Here is a 12,475-nt window from a genome sequence, read left to right as displayed (position 1 = left end):
CTAGAATACTGCCCCAGAGGCACTGACATACTTCACTGTAGGCATTGCTGAGCTTCTGCGATGCTTCAAAATAAGCATCACCAAGCCACGACCATGAGTGGGAGAGAGGGTCCCCGTCGAGTGTCCGGGTCGGCGGTTGATGCACTAGGGATGGAGATTGTCAGGGACAGAAGGGTAATAGCTGGGAAAGATAGACAAGAGGATGCAGTACCTAGAAATAACCACAAGATGGCAGGGGGGAGTAGTTCAGGACTCAACAGCAACTTAGAGATAGGAACCCAGAAGGGGAATTCCCAGGACAATGAGTCAGCAGACAGACACGGAGGCAGCTGGAGACGGTGGGAGCGACTGTCAGCAAGTGTAGATTACCAGGGCGAGACGAGACGCTTACTGAGGACTGGGGACGGCACCAAGACAAGCAGCCGAGACTTGCCTCCACGCTCCAGCCCATGGCCGCTGCCGCCTCCACACTTCAGCCAGCGGCTGCAGCCTATCCGTGGTCACCCACGGCCGCTGCCTCCACGCTCCAGCCCGTGGCCGCTACCGCCTCCCCGCTTCAGCCAGCGGCTGCAGCCTACCCGCGGTCACCCGTGGCCGCTGCCTCCACGCTCCAGCCCGCCGCAGCCGCCTCGCTCCCACCAGTGGCCGCAGCTGGTACAGTGCTGTTGGCGGCTACTTCCCCGCCCCGGTCCACACCAGGGGTCGGTCCTCTGCTGGTCACGAACTCCCCGTCACAGCCGTTAGCTGCGCAGGTGGCCTGCCATTTGCCACCCCTCACCGCCGCCGCTTGCCCCAGTCCGGTGACTGCGGCCTATCCAGCCAAGGACTCCGCCGAGGCCCACGTGGCCCCCATGTCATCAACGCGCCGGAACACGCGAAGCTTTCATCAACGCCTCAACAACGGGGCCCAGCAACTCTTCCGTCGAAAGGTCAGCAGAACGGCGAGGGACGTCGGGACAGCTAAGTAGACTTTAGACTTAAGGACCCGTAGTCGGCCACACCGCGGCCCTATTGTGACCGGCTGTTGCCGGGAGTAGTCGTGTTCTACATTACCATGTTTGCTTGTTTAGAGCCCCTGCGTGGGCAACCTGTTACCCCTGTTTTGGTGATCAGGCCGTGACTGAGGGAAGTCCCCTTAAGTCCCATAAACGAATCTTTAAAAAGCACCGTAATTGTCTCGTGACTCGACGCTGCATCCTCCGTACCTGCTAGTACCACACATGCTTCCCTGAAGACATCACCAAACCACTGCTCTGTTTAACTGTATGCATTACAGAGCCACAGTCATGCTTCCCTGTAGACATCACTATGCCTCCACCATGCTTCACTGAAGACATCACCGAGCCACTGCTCTGCTTCCCTACAGGCATCCTTCAACTTCTGTAATGTCTCACTGTAGGCATCACCATCACGGAGCACTTACTATGCTTCACTCCAGGAATCACAAAACCACCACTACCCTTCACTGTAGACATCACGGAACCAACAAGCTTCACTGAAGACATCCTCAAGCCGCAGCCATGTTTCACTTTAGCCATCACCAAGCCATCGCCATGCTTCATTGTAGACATTATCAAGCCACTGCCATGCTTCACTGTAAGCAGGGTGTTTGGGCATGGAGACCTACAGCATTTCAGAAAATTCAGAAGCTCAATTTACCAATGTCCTCATGTAAGTATAATGAAAAAATAGTACATTTATATATTTTTAATGGAATAATTGTTCAAAGAGTTATTCTACTTCAAATTTCTTAGTTTAGTATATATGTGTTCATTAGAGTTTGATTAGTTCAGGGGTGGGGTTCGTAGATAGGGTGGTAACCGTAAATTGAGGAAATTCAACCCTCTATACGTTTAGCCCAAGGCTGAGGTCTGAATCTTCATTACAAGGCTATTATAATGATTTTAAATGTTACACTCTTGGCCATTAACCCGGTCTGTTTTTTTCTTATATTTCACCACTGGGGGATGTAGAATGATTCACAGGGATGTGATTCCATCCACAATTACTATATATTGCAAAAGTTCCTATATTTAATGAAATCCATCCAGAGTCGTGGAGAACAGACCGCACTGCCTCTACACCTCTGTGCACAGAAGAAAGCATTGGATAAAAGTTCATTTTCCGTTGTAAATAGGCTGCAAAATATAAAAAAAAATAGTTAATAGAGAAATGGGAAAATGTGGAATAGGAAACATTGCTCATACAAGTCTGCCAGGTGGTGGTTAACTCCACTATACGTGCACACCTTGTAAAGTAATGAGCCTCTTCAGACTGATTCTGTGTGTGTTCCAGGTATTTATGATGCCCTTTAAATATTTTGTGTGAATCGATCTACAAACTAGAATGTTATGAGAATCTTATTAGGAGGCACTTCACTGCAAATCAAGAAACTAATAAGACAGGTAGACAATAAAATAACATTTACAATGTTAAAGTAAAAAGAAAAGAAATACAAGTGTATAAAAAATCCTAATTGGGATGTCTTGCTTTCCCATACCCTTCTGGTATTGAGCTGAAGTCACCTTAGGGCCAGAAGTTAAAGCTCAGTCTAGGTCTAAATTTAAAATGTAAGTGTAACGCCGCTGTGTTTGTACTCTGTTCACCCGGCATTACTCTGCATTGTATATCTCTGCTTTAACCCTTCGCTCCTTCCCCTCTAATGAGCTGGAATGCTGTTGTCTATTACCTGTGTGGATGCTGCTCAGTTTCCGGCTCCGCTGCATAGCCGGACATGCGTGTGGCTCCGCTGTGCTGCATGACCACCCGCTTATGCGGTCCCTGGCTGCCGCTGTGGAAAGCTATCCATGGGTTGCAAGGTCCTCTGCAGTTGTGCATGACTTATCACGTGTGTTCAGGCTTGCAGCCAGTGCGAGGTGTCCTTTGCAATGCTGATTTGTGTTTGGCTGTGCTTAAGGTGCGTGTGGCCACACCTCCCCTGCTTTTATGAGGAATGGGTGTGTGCTATAATTGCTGCTTCAGCCTATAGCTGTGAGGCAGCTCCTATAAAAAGTTTCCCCGCCCTGTGGGGTGTTGCCAGAGCTTCTCATCAAGTTTCTGAGTTTTGCTATGTCTGTTTGGTGTTCAGCACCTGTCCTGCCTGCCTGCAGTTCTAGGTGAGCTGATGCCTGTGTTCTGCCTGCTCTGGGGGCGAAGTACCCAGATCTGTTTCTGTTCAGTCTGTTATCAGCTTTGGGACAGCTGATGTCTGAGTTCCTGTACTTATCCTGTTTATGTGTTGGTACCAAAGTCCTTGTCCTGATTCCTGCTGTGTTATGAAGTCCTAGACCTGACTCCTGCTGTGTTATGAAGTCCTAGTCCTGGTTCCTGCTGTGTTATGTTCCTAGAATCATAGAATCGTAGAGTTGGAAGGGACCTCCTGGGCCATCTGGTCCAACCCCCTGCAGGATTCGCTAAATCATCCCAGTCAGATGTCTGTCCAGCCTCTGTTTGAAGACTTCCATTGAAGGAGAACTCACCACTTCTCGTGGCAGCCTGTTCCACTCATTGATCACTCTAACTGTCAAAAAGTTTTTTCTAATATCTAATCTGTGTCTCCTCCCATTCAGTTTCATCCCATTGCTTCTAGTCTTTCCTTGTGCAAATGAGAATAAAGTTGATCCTTCTACAATGTGACAGCCCTTTAGATATTTGTAGACAGCAATTAAGTCTCCTCTCAGTCTTCTCTTTTGCAAACTAAACATTCCCAAATCCTGCAACCTTTCCTCATAAGACAGGGTTTGCAGACCGGTCACCATTCTGGTCGCTCTTTTCTGAACTTGCTCCAGTTTGTTGATGTCTTTTTTAAAATGTGGTGCCCAAAACTGGACACAATATTCCAGATGACGTCTGACCAAAGAGGAGTAGAGGGAAATAATGACTTCACGTGATCTAGACTGTATGCTTCTGTTAATACATCCTAGAACTGCATTTGCCTTTTTTTGCTGCTGCATCACACTGTTGACTCATATTCAGTCTGTGATCTATTAGTATACCCAAGTCTTTTTCACATGTGCTGTCACTTAGCCCTATTCCTCCCATTCTATATATGCTTTTTTCATTTTTATTGCCCAGATGTAGTACTTTGCATTTCTCCCTGTTAAAAACCATTCTGTTAGTTACTGCCCACTTCTCCAGTTTATTTAAATCTTTTTGAATCCTCTCTCTCTCTTCTCTAGTATTAGCTATCCCTCCTAGCTTTGTGTCATCAGCAAATTTAATCAGTTTACCCTCAATTCCTTCATCTAAATCGTTGATAAAGATGTTGAACAATACAGGGCCCAGGACAGAGCCCTGTGGTACCCCACTTGAGACATTCTTCCAACTGGATGTGCAGCCATTTACGACCACTCTTTGGGTCCGATCACTAAGCCAGCTATGAATCCACCTAACAGTTGCCTTGTCCATTCCATACTTAGTCATTTTTTCAATAAGGATTGTATGAGAGACTTTGTCAAATGCTTTGCTGAAGTCAAGATATACTATATCTACAGCATTTCCTTGATCCACCCAATCAGTGATACCGTCATAGAAGGAAATTAAGTTAGTCTGACATGACTTATTAGTTACAAACCCATGCTGACTCTGTTTGATCACTTCATTCTTATCCAGGTATTGACTTAAATGTTGTTTAATAATTTGTTCAAAGATCTTTCCTGGTATAGAAGTCAGACTCACCGGCCTATAGTTGCCTGGGTCCACCTTCTTCCCCTTTTTGAAGTCCTTCTGTGTCTTGAACCCTGTACCCAGTGACTGTGACTCTTTGCTAACTGATTTTCTGTGATCTAACCTGGGATCATCTTGGAAGTAGGAGTCCAGTGTGTCTGCTGAGTTTCTGCTACTCTGTGCTCAGCTTGTCATTCGGTGCAATCCCCGGCCGGTTCCAGTCCAACCTGGCGGGGCTTGCACCAGACCGCTTGAGTTCCTTTTCAGGTCGCTGCCAGATGTTCGGAGCCCGATGACCGCAGCCTGATGTCCGGCGTCTGATGACCACTTACAGATGTCCGGTGCCTGACGTCCTCCGCCAGATGTGCGGAACCTATCCTTCCCTGCCCGATGCCCGGAGCCTGCCGATCACTGCCAGATGTCCGGAGTCTGATGCCAGTGTTCTGATGTTCTAGCTGAGATCCGAGTCCTGATGTCCTGCCTGAGACCAGATGTCCGCCTGGTGTCCTGATGTCCAGATGTCCTGTCTGAGACCTGATGTCCGCCTGGTGCCTTGATGTCCTGATGTCTAGATGTCCTTCCTGATGACCTAATGTCCGGCTTGTGCCCTGATGTCCTGTCTGTGTTCCGATGTCCAGCCTGTGTCCAGATGTCCTGTCCGTGGTTCCGGTGGTCCAAGTTGTGCTCTTGAGCTGGTCCCGCTCGTGTTCCTGGATGGATTCCTCCTCCGTGGTTTCTGGGAGTCTCCAGCTCTATTTCCCCTTGATGGTCCCGCCAGCAAATCCTGGACCTGACCAGCCGATGCCCGGTGCTGTAGTGCTAACGTTCCGGGACCTGTGCTATCCGTGTCTTGCTTATGTTCTTATGTCCTGCGTTTCCCTGGGGCCTTACCCGTGATGGCTCCAGCCGTTGTCTGAAGGCTGCCTGAGGTCAGTGTCTGATGCTCTCCTGCTGTGTCGGTGCTACGCCTGAGGTCTGAGAGAAAGGCCATCCTAGTATGCCCGAGCCAGATAACCCTGGACTGCATCAACCCGTGATGACCCTAGCCATCATCTGAAATCTGCCTGAGGTTGGTGTCTGATGTTCTCCTGCTGTACCTGTGCTACGCCTGAGGCCTGAGAGAGAGGCCATCCTAGTATACATGTGCCAGATGACCCTGCACTGCGTCAACCCGTGATGACCTCTTGCTTCACCTGTCAACCTGAGATGTCTTTCTTTCGTGATATGCATATTCCGGGAACCTGGTATTTACATGTCTTTTGCTTTATTCGAGTAAACTTTATGTTTCTTCATACCTGAAGTTGTGTGGTGTCTTTTAGTCCTGCATGTGGCCATCTTGTCCACAAGCTCAACTGCCCCAGACCCCGGTCGCTACCCTTCCCTAGTCCGGGTAGTCCCGGGTCCCCCCTGTGGTCCAGTGGTCCACATTCCACGATCACCTGGGATGCATACCCCTCATCGTCATAGTTCGACAACATGGGACCGTTGGCTGGGTAAGCCACACTGCGTCCGCGATCGTAACAGTAAGCAATTTTAGGCAATATTCCTAATACTGTTCTGAGTTCCTTCTCAAATATTCCATGTTACTATATGGGTCTTCAGATTCTAACTTTAGGTTGGTCCTTACTTCCTAACTCATGCCTGGTTCTCAATACTCCACCAGACCTTTGTTTTTATCTTTGAGCATGTCTTAACCATACACCTACTGTACTTTTCTAACCTGTGAACTTCTTCTCCTGCTATTGCTCCTAGGACAAACCTAAGCGCGCTGACCCAGTAGTGCAAGAACTAAAACCAGAAGTACTCAAACTAACTTCTTCTTTGAGGAAGCCATTTGCTGCCATGATTGGTTTAGCGCAGTGCTTGTGAATAAGGTGGATTCGGATTCATTGCTAAGACATTCCCGGTTGGCTGGGATCACATTTCACAGAAGTGATTGCATGCTGTATAGGACTGTCCCTATTTAGTCATGGACCTCAATCAAGTTGAGGACTCAATGGAGAAGATTAACATGCCCGGTTTAAAACGTGCACATATTTTGGACCATTACCCTTCTTACATAGTTCATGCCAGTTGGAACTTGGTTCCCCACTCATTTCAACATTGAGAGCAATTTATATGGTGGTTTTCTCACTGACCAGGTTGAAAGATGTCACTGATGGGTACAGTGCTGGATTTTAACTCCCCATCTAATTACACTGTTTGTTGACGACAGCTACACACCCGTTAGTTTTTCTTTTTAGGCTATGCCAAAATTCATCAATTGTCTAGTCTTCTTCTCCTGTCTTCTGCTGCTCTGTGATGTAATGTCACTGTGCTGAGGTCATGTGAATGAGCAAACTTCCATTTTTTAGGCAGCCAATGGAGTTAATTACTGTTATTTTCATTGTCCTGGGAATCTGTGTCACTCTCTGGACCTAAGCAACGAGGTCCACTTGATTACAGCACTTTTTTAAGGTGTTTAATTCTTGATTCTTTTACATTGTATTACTGAGCTCTCTTTACCGCAATTCTTGTTCCATCTGCAATGATTTCTGACTGCTTACTTGGTCCTCTGACATGGTGTCACTTAAGTTCAGCTAACACTCAGCCATTGTCTGCCAACTCCACTACATACAGTAGGTAGTAACTTGGAAGAGGCAAGATCCTACTACTGAGGTAAAGGATGAAGGGTAAGTACCAATCTCTTTGGTTCCTGGTTTATTTCTAAGCCATCCTTTGGTTCCATGTCTCCATGCACTAGTCCAGGATATCCTTGGCTCTTTGACACTTGCATGTTTCCATTCTATCTGGGGATTCTGGTGTTTTGGATACTAGAGTAGTCTGGAGAAACAATGAAAAAAAACAGACAATTGGGAGCCATCAGGATATGCTAAATTCTAGAGATGAGTATATTGGGTAAAATTCAAATTCAGCTGTTCGCGTGAATTTTCCCAGAAAATGTCATTAACGGTAAATTTAATGTCCCTTAATATGATCCGGGGTCTCTATAGACCACATATCATAAACATAATGTTTCAAAAATAAAAAATTACTTATACTCACCTCACCGCTCACCTATCCGGCCCCTCCACTCCTCACCATCACCAGACGCATCATAACAGTTTGTCTCCACCTACTAGCTCAGACAACTTATCGTTACAAATAGAGCCTGATGGAAATGCAGGACACAAGTTATACAATGGCCAGAAATACTATTATTCCCTATGTACATATCTGGCGCCCCTGAGGGTTCAGTCGCCACAGAGGTACTGCACCTCCTCCTGAGGTGTAGTATCCCACATCCCAGGTAAGGTGGAACACCTGACCAGATTCCACCACTCACATCCAACACAAATACTTTAGAATAGCAGATTACCCTTTGTGGCTCCCTGCTTGGAACACAAAGAGTGCTGGGTGGTGGGTGGAGCTGAGATGACACAAGAGTGCGGGAGAATGTAGGAAGTAGTCAGTTGGTGAGAGAAGATTCCCAGAGAGGGATGGAATGAAAGGAAGTGCTGCAGCAGAATTCAGTGACCTGGAGCTGCTGGCACGGGAAAGAGCAATAGAAAGCCTGATTCTTCAGGAAGAAAGATTAGTGCGGAATGTAAGGAGAAGAGAACTAAGGACTAAGGTCAGAGCAGAGCCCTTCCTCAAGTTTGAAGCGCATGGCTGGAGTCCGGTCTCCGAAGCTGTTTGTGAAACTAATGTTCCTGCGGCAGAAATCAGAGGAATAGGAGTTGTGATCACTCTATTCCCCCAAAGACTCGAAGACACGGTGGCAACCTAAGTGTGAACGGGACATGACGGATGGAGTCCCCGAAGCAGGCTACATTCACTTGTCATGCGAGTGGAGTTTGAGTAACATCAAGCAGGAGGACCTTCAGTGTAACTCAGTACTGCAAGTACCTCAGATAAGCGCTAGAAAGGAGACGTTCAGAACAGGCACACGAAAGGTAGTGCTGGAGAGGTTGATTCCATCTGCCTGGGAGTTGGCTGAGCCCCTTGTCTGGAGACCGCAGCATTGAAGCGGGCACCTGTCTGTGCCAAGAACGTGAGTAAAAGAACTGGAACTGCACTCAGCTGTCTCATTGCCTTCTTCCTGCGCCAACCCAGTCAGCACTGCTACATCCCTGTGCCTAACACTGCACCCTTTCCCTCAACACCTATTACTACTGCCCTGGGACTACAGCTCCACCTGTGGGGAGCTTCAACATCATTGCTGCACCACACCATCTGTCCCAGAGAAGCAACCCTGCAGCACTGGTCAAACTGACCAGAAACCATCACTCTACCCCTTTTACATTGATCGTCTGAGGCCACAGACCGGGTCACTGCCACTGTGACATCTCCCACTGAAATCAATGGGCCTGGCACCGAGTACCCCACGGCCTCTGGGGGCGAGTCACATACTCTATGTGATAACTTATTCTTTGAAGTGAACATCTGCTCTGGTTACGTGTCAGCTCTGAAACTTTCACAATACAATTTAACATTAAATTCAATGAAACTGTAATGCCACAGGTCCTTGTGTCGACCCAGGAGCTAACTTCTGACTTTTCTCAGTGGGACATCAGAATACAGTTCAAACCAGAACTTCATTTTAAGACATACGACAGGATTCTTGGAAGGAAATAGAAAAACAAACTTCTTCCAACTGAGCGTGTTTGGAATTGAATGGTGTGTTTTCCTAGCTAGTAGGAGATCTAACCCCAATTAATGTATGTGTTTAATTTTGCACTTGGATGTATAAGTGTGAAATCCCTTGTGCGTGGTATATTATTCTGGAAAGCTGGATCTAGCTGTAACAGAAAATTCATAAACTATAGTAAGACTTCTTTACTGGGGCATTCATCATGTGCTCCTGTTAACCTTCCCGAGAAAGACTTCACGTCCTATGGGATCTTACTTCTTTTACGATTATACAGATGTCTTCTCTCTTTTGGAGACCCAATCTTACAAAGAAACAGATCCCTGTCCAAACAATAGGATGAACATTAGCAAATAATGATTGCACAGTGCCAGCGTTTTGACTCTACAGAAATAAAGTGACTATAAATCTTTCCTATATCCGCTGAAACCCAGAAAATTCACATACGAGTACACCCTCCCCCATGTGAGGGGTTGAAAGCGTTATGGTCGTCCTTGCAGAACTTGTATGCAATCAACGCAACGCATCACTAGGCTTTCCCTTATCCAGAGGATCACTTGAGTTTTTATCACTTCCCGACACCTACATGAAATGTGATTCTCCCCACCATGTGCCCGACCGATTGACTACTGGCACATCGGAGAACCGGAGGGTTCTCCGGTGGGCCCAGGCACTGACACCTGCTGGCATACTGGCCAGCACCTACCTAGGGCCCCCACTACCTCAGAGGCCCCCAGTCAGTGGCGTGTCGCTAATAGCAGCACACCCAGCAGCTGTGGGGACCCAGAGTCAAGGGAGCCCACCCTGTGACAGCGGAGTCTGTCCCCGCTGCTAAAGAGAAATGAATATTCACGCTTCCCCACGCCCCCATGGGTATGGAGAAGAGTGAGGCTAACAATGCCTGCGTGTAAAGCCGGTGTGGCTGCGTCAGGGCCCCGGAGGTAGCCCCAGAGGTGGCTCACCCTGAAGTCAATCGGTGGACAGGGAGCTGCAGGGATCCAAAGGCGTCGTGCTTCCTGCCCGATGCTTCTTGTCTGACACAGCGTGGCTGGATGACATCATTCAGCGCGCGGCTGTTTCAGACAGAAAGCTGCCAGCGATTAAGATTCTGCCAGGATGTGCTGCGGCTGTGGGGAACGTGATGAGAGGTGAGTGGTGCTGTGTGTCTGTCTACCTGCGTGCATGCATGTGTGTTTAAGTGGTGCGGTGGTTTGTGTGTGTGTGTGAGAGAGTGGTGCGGTTGTTTGTGTGTGTGTGTGAGAGAATGGTTCGGTGCTGTGTGTGTGGTACTGTGTGTGTGTGTGTATTGGAGATAATGATGTGGGTGATGGAGAGAGCAATGATGGAGATGGTGTAATGGGCAATGATGGGGTGGTGAGGGAGAAGGCAAGGATGGTTGTGGTGGAAAGGACAATGATGGTGGTTGTGAAAAGGACAATGGTGGTGGAGGAGGCAATGATGGAGGTGTTGAAAAGGGCAATGATGTTTGTGGTGGAAAGGACAATGATGGTAGTGGTGGAAAGGGCAATGGTGGTGGTGGAGGAGGAGGCAATGATTGAGGTGGTGGAATGGGCAATGATGGGGGACGTGGGGGAGAAAGCAATGATGAAGGTGGTGGAAAGGGCAATGATAGGGGTGGGGGAGAAGGCAATGATGGAGGTTGTAATGAGGACAATGATGGTGGTGGAGGGGGAGAACAATGATAGAGATGGAGAGGGGCTGCATTTTACCCCATGAGGGGGGCTGCATTATACTTTATGAGGGGGCTACATTAATATTCTGTGGTAGGGAGACTGCATTATAATCTGTGTGGGGGCTGCATTATTTTCTCATGGGACTACATTATACTCTGGGAGGCTACATCAGACTATATGAGGGGGGCAGCATTATGCCCTATGAGAGGGCTGCAGTATATTCTATGGGAGGCTGCATTATACTTTGTGGGGGCTACATTATATTCTGTGATGGGATTGCATTATAGCTCAAATAGATTTTTATTAAGAAGAACACAACAATATACGTGTTGCAGAGATATAAGCATTTTCTGGTTTTCATAAAACAAACCCCAACATAACAAAGCAAGCCCACACCCCCCCCCCTTTAGACAGCTCGCATTATCCCAACAACATGACCTGTACGAATATATAGAATTGTATTATACAGTATTACCTAAGATAGCAGTGTAGACAAGCATCCCCACATATAGACATCCCAAAGACCGTCCCCCACCTATCCGCCTCTTAACCTAATTCCAGCCATGGTGTCCACAGTTTGTCATACATCACCAGTTTTCCCCTTTTCTTGTAGACCCCCTTCTCCAGGTTAATGACATGCTTCACATATTTAAGGTATTCTCCTCTCGAAGGTGGGTCTTCCTTTATCCAATTCCACGCTATCACCTTCCGAGCCATATATAGCAGTCTAGCAATTTACCACCTTCAGGGTGTTATTCATTTTTAATCTCCTCCACATACCCCAGCAAGCAAACCACCGGCTCCCTTGGGACCACGCATCTAAAAGCCAGTTCTACCTGACTCAGGACCACCAATGAAAAAGCAGTCAATCTTGGACACGTCCACAACATATGAAACATTCCAGCATTTTCATTCTTACACCGAGGGCATTCAGAGATAGATCGTAGTCCGGCCCTGTACATAACCGCCATAGATTTATACACTCTATGTAAAATATAAAGCTGAGATAACCCATACGGCTCACTCAGTGACAATTTTGGTATCCACTCCAGAACAGACTGCCACGTTTCATCCTCTAAGCGACCCAGCTCTCTTTCCCACATAGCCCTTGCATTGATCGGAAATCTAAGTAGATAAGTATGCAATAAGTCTCAATACAAGCAGGAGATAACCCCCCTCGTAGCTCCATCCCCACACACATATTCCAACACTAGGTCTCCCTGGATATTGAGGCAGTCACCCCTGTTCTGAGCTCTATACGCGTGTTTCATCTGTGCATATTGAAATCCCCCGGAAGCCTTAAGACCAAACTCCGACTGCAGCTGGGAAAAGGGCTTCAGCTCCCGCTGATCCAGTATCTGAAAGACATATAGTGTCCCCCTGGCCTGCCATTCCAGCAGACATCCCAACTCCATAAACTCCAGTAGATTATTATTATACTATAACGGAGAAAACCTTGTTAGGCAGGTGACCCCACAAATTTGTT

At 47.5% G+C, this 12,475-nt stretch overlaps 1 long non-coding RNA gene across 1 annotated transcript; it reads left to right on the top strand.

Moving 5' to 3' along the window:
• Positions 1-220: 220 nt before the first annotated feature.
• LOC141056890 (uncharacterized) lies at positions 221-5,965 on the top strand. The gene is made up of 2 exons (XR_012221952.1): positions 221-1,671; positions 5,121-5,965. It is a non-coding gene; the product is annotated as an uncharacterized lncRNA (long non-coding RNA).
• The last annotated feature ends 6,510 nt before the right edge of the window (positions 5,966-12,475 follow it).

This window comes from Dendrobates tinctorius, unplaced genomic scaffold, assembly GCF_039654945.1.
Source record: "Dendrobates tinctorius isolate UK_male_01 unplaced genomic scaffold, ASM3965494v1 ptg000201l, whole genome shotgun sequence".
Lineage (NCBI taxonomy): Eukaryota > Metazoa > Chordata > Amphibia > Anura > Dendrobatidae > Dendrobates > Dendrobates tinctorius.
The sequence above is the reverse complement of the archived record's forward strand: the minus strand, read 5'-3'. Positions and strand labels throughout refer to the sequence as shown.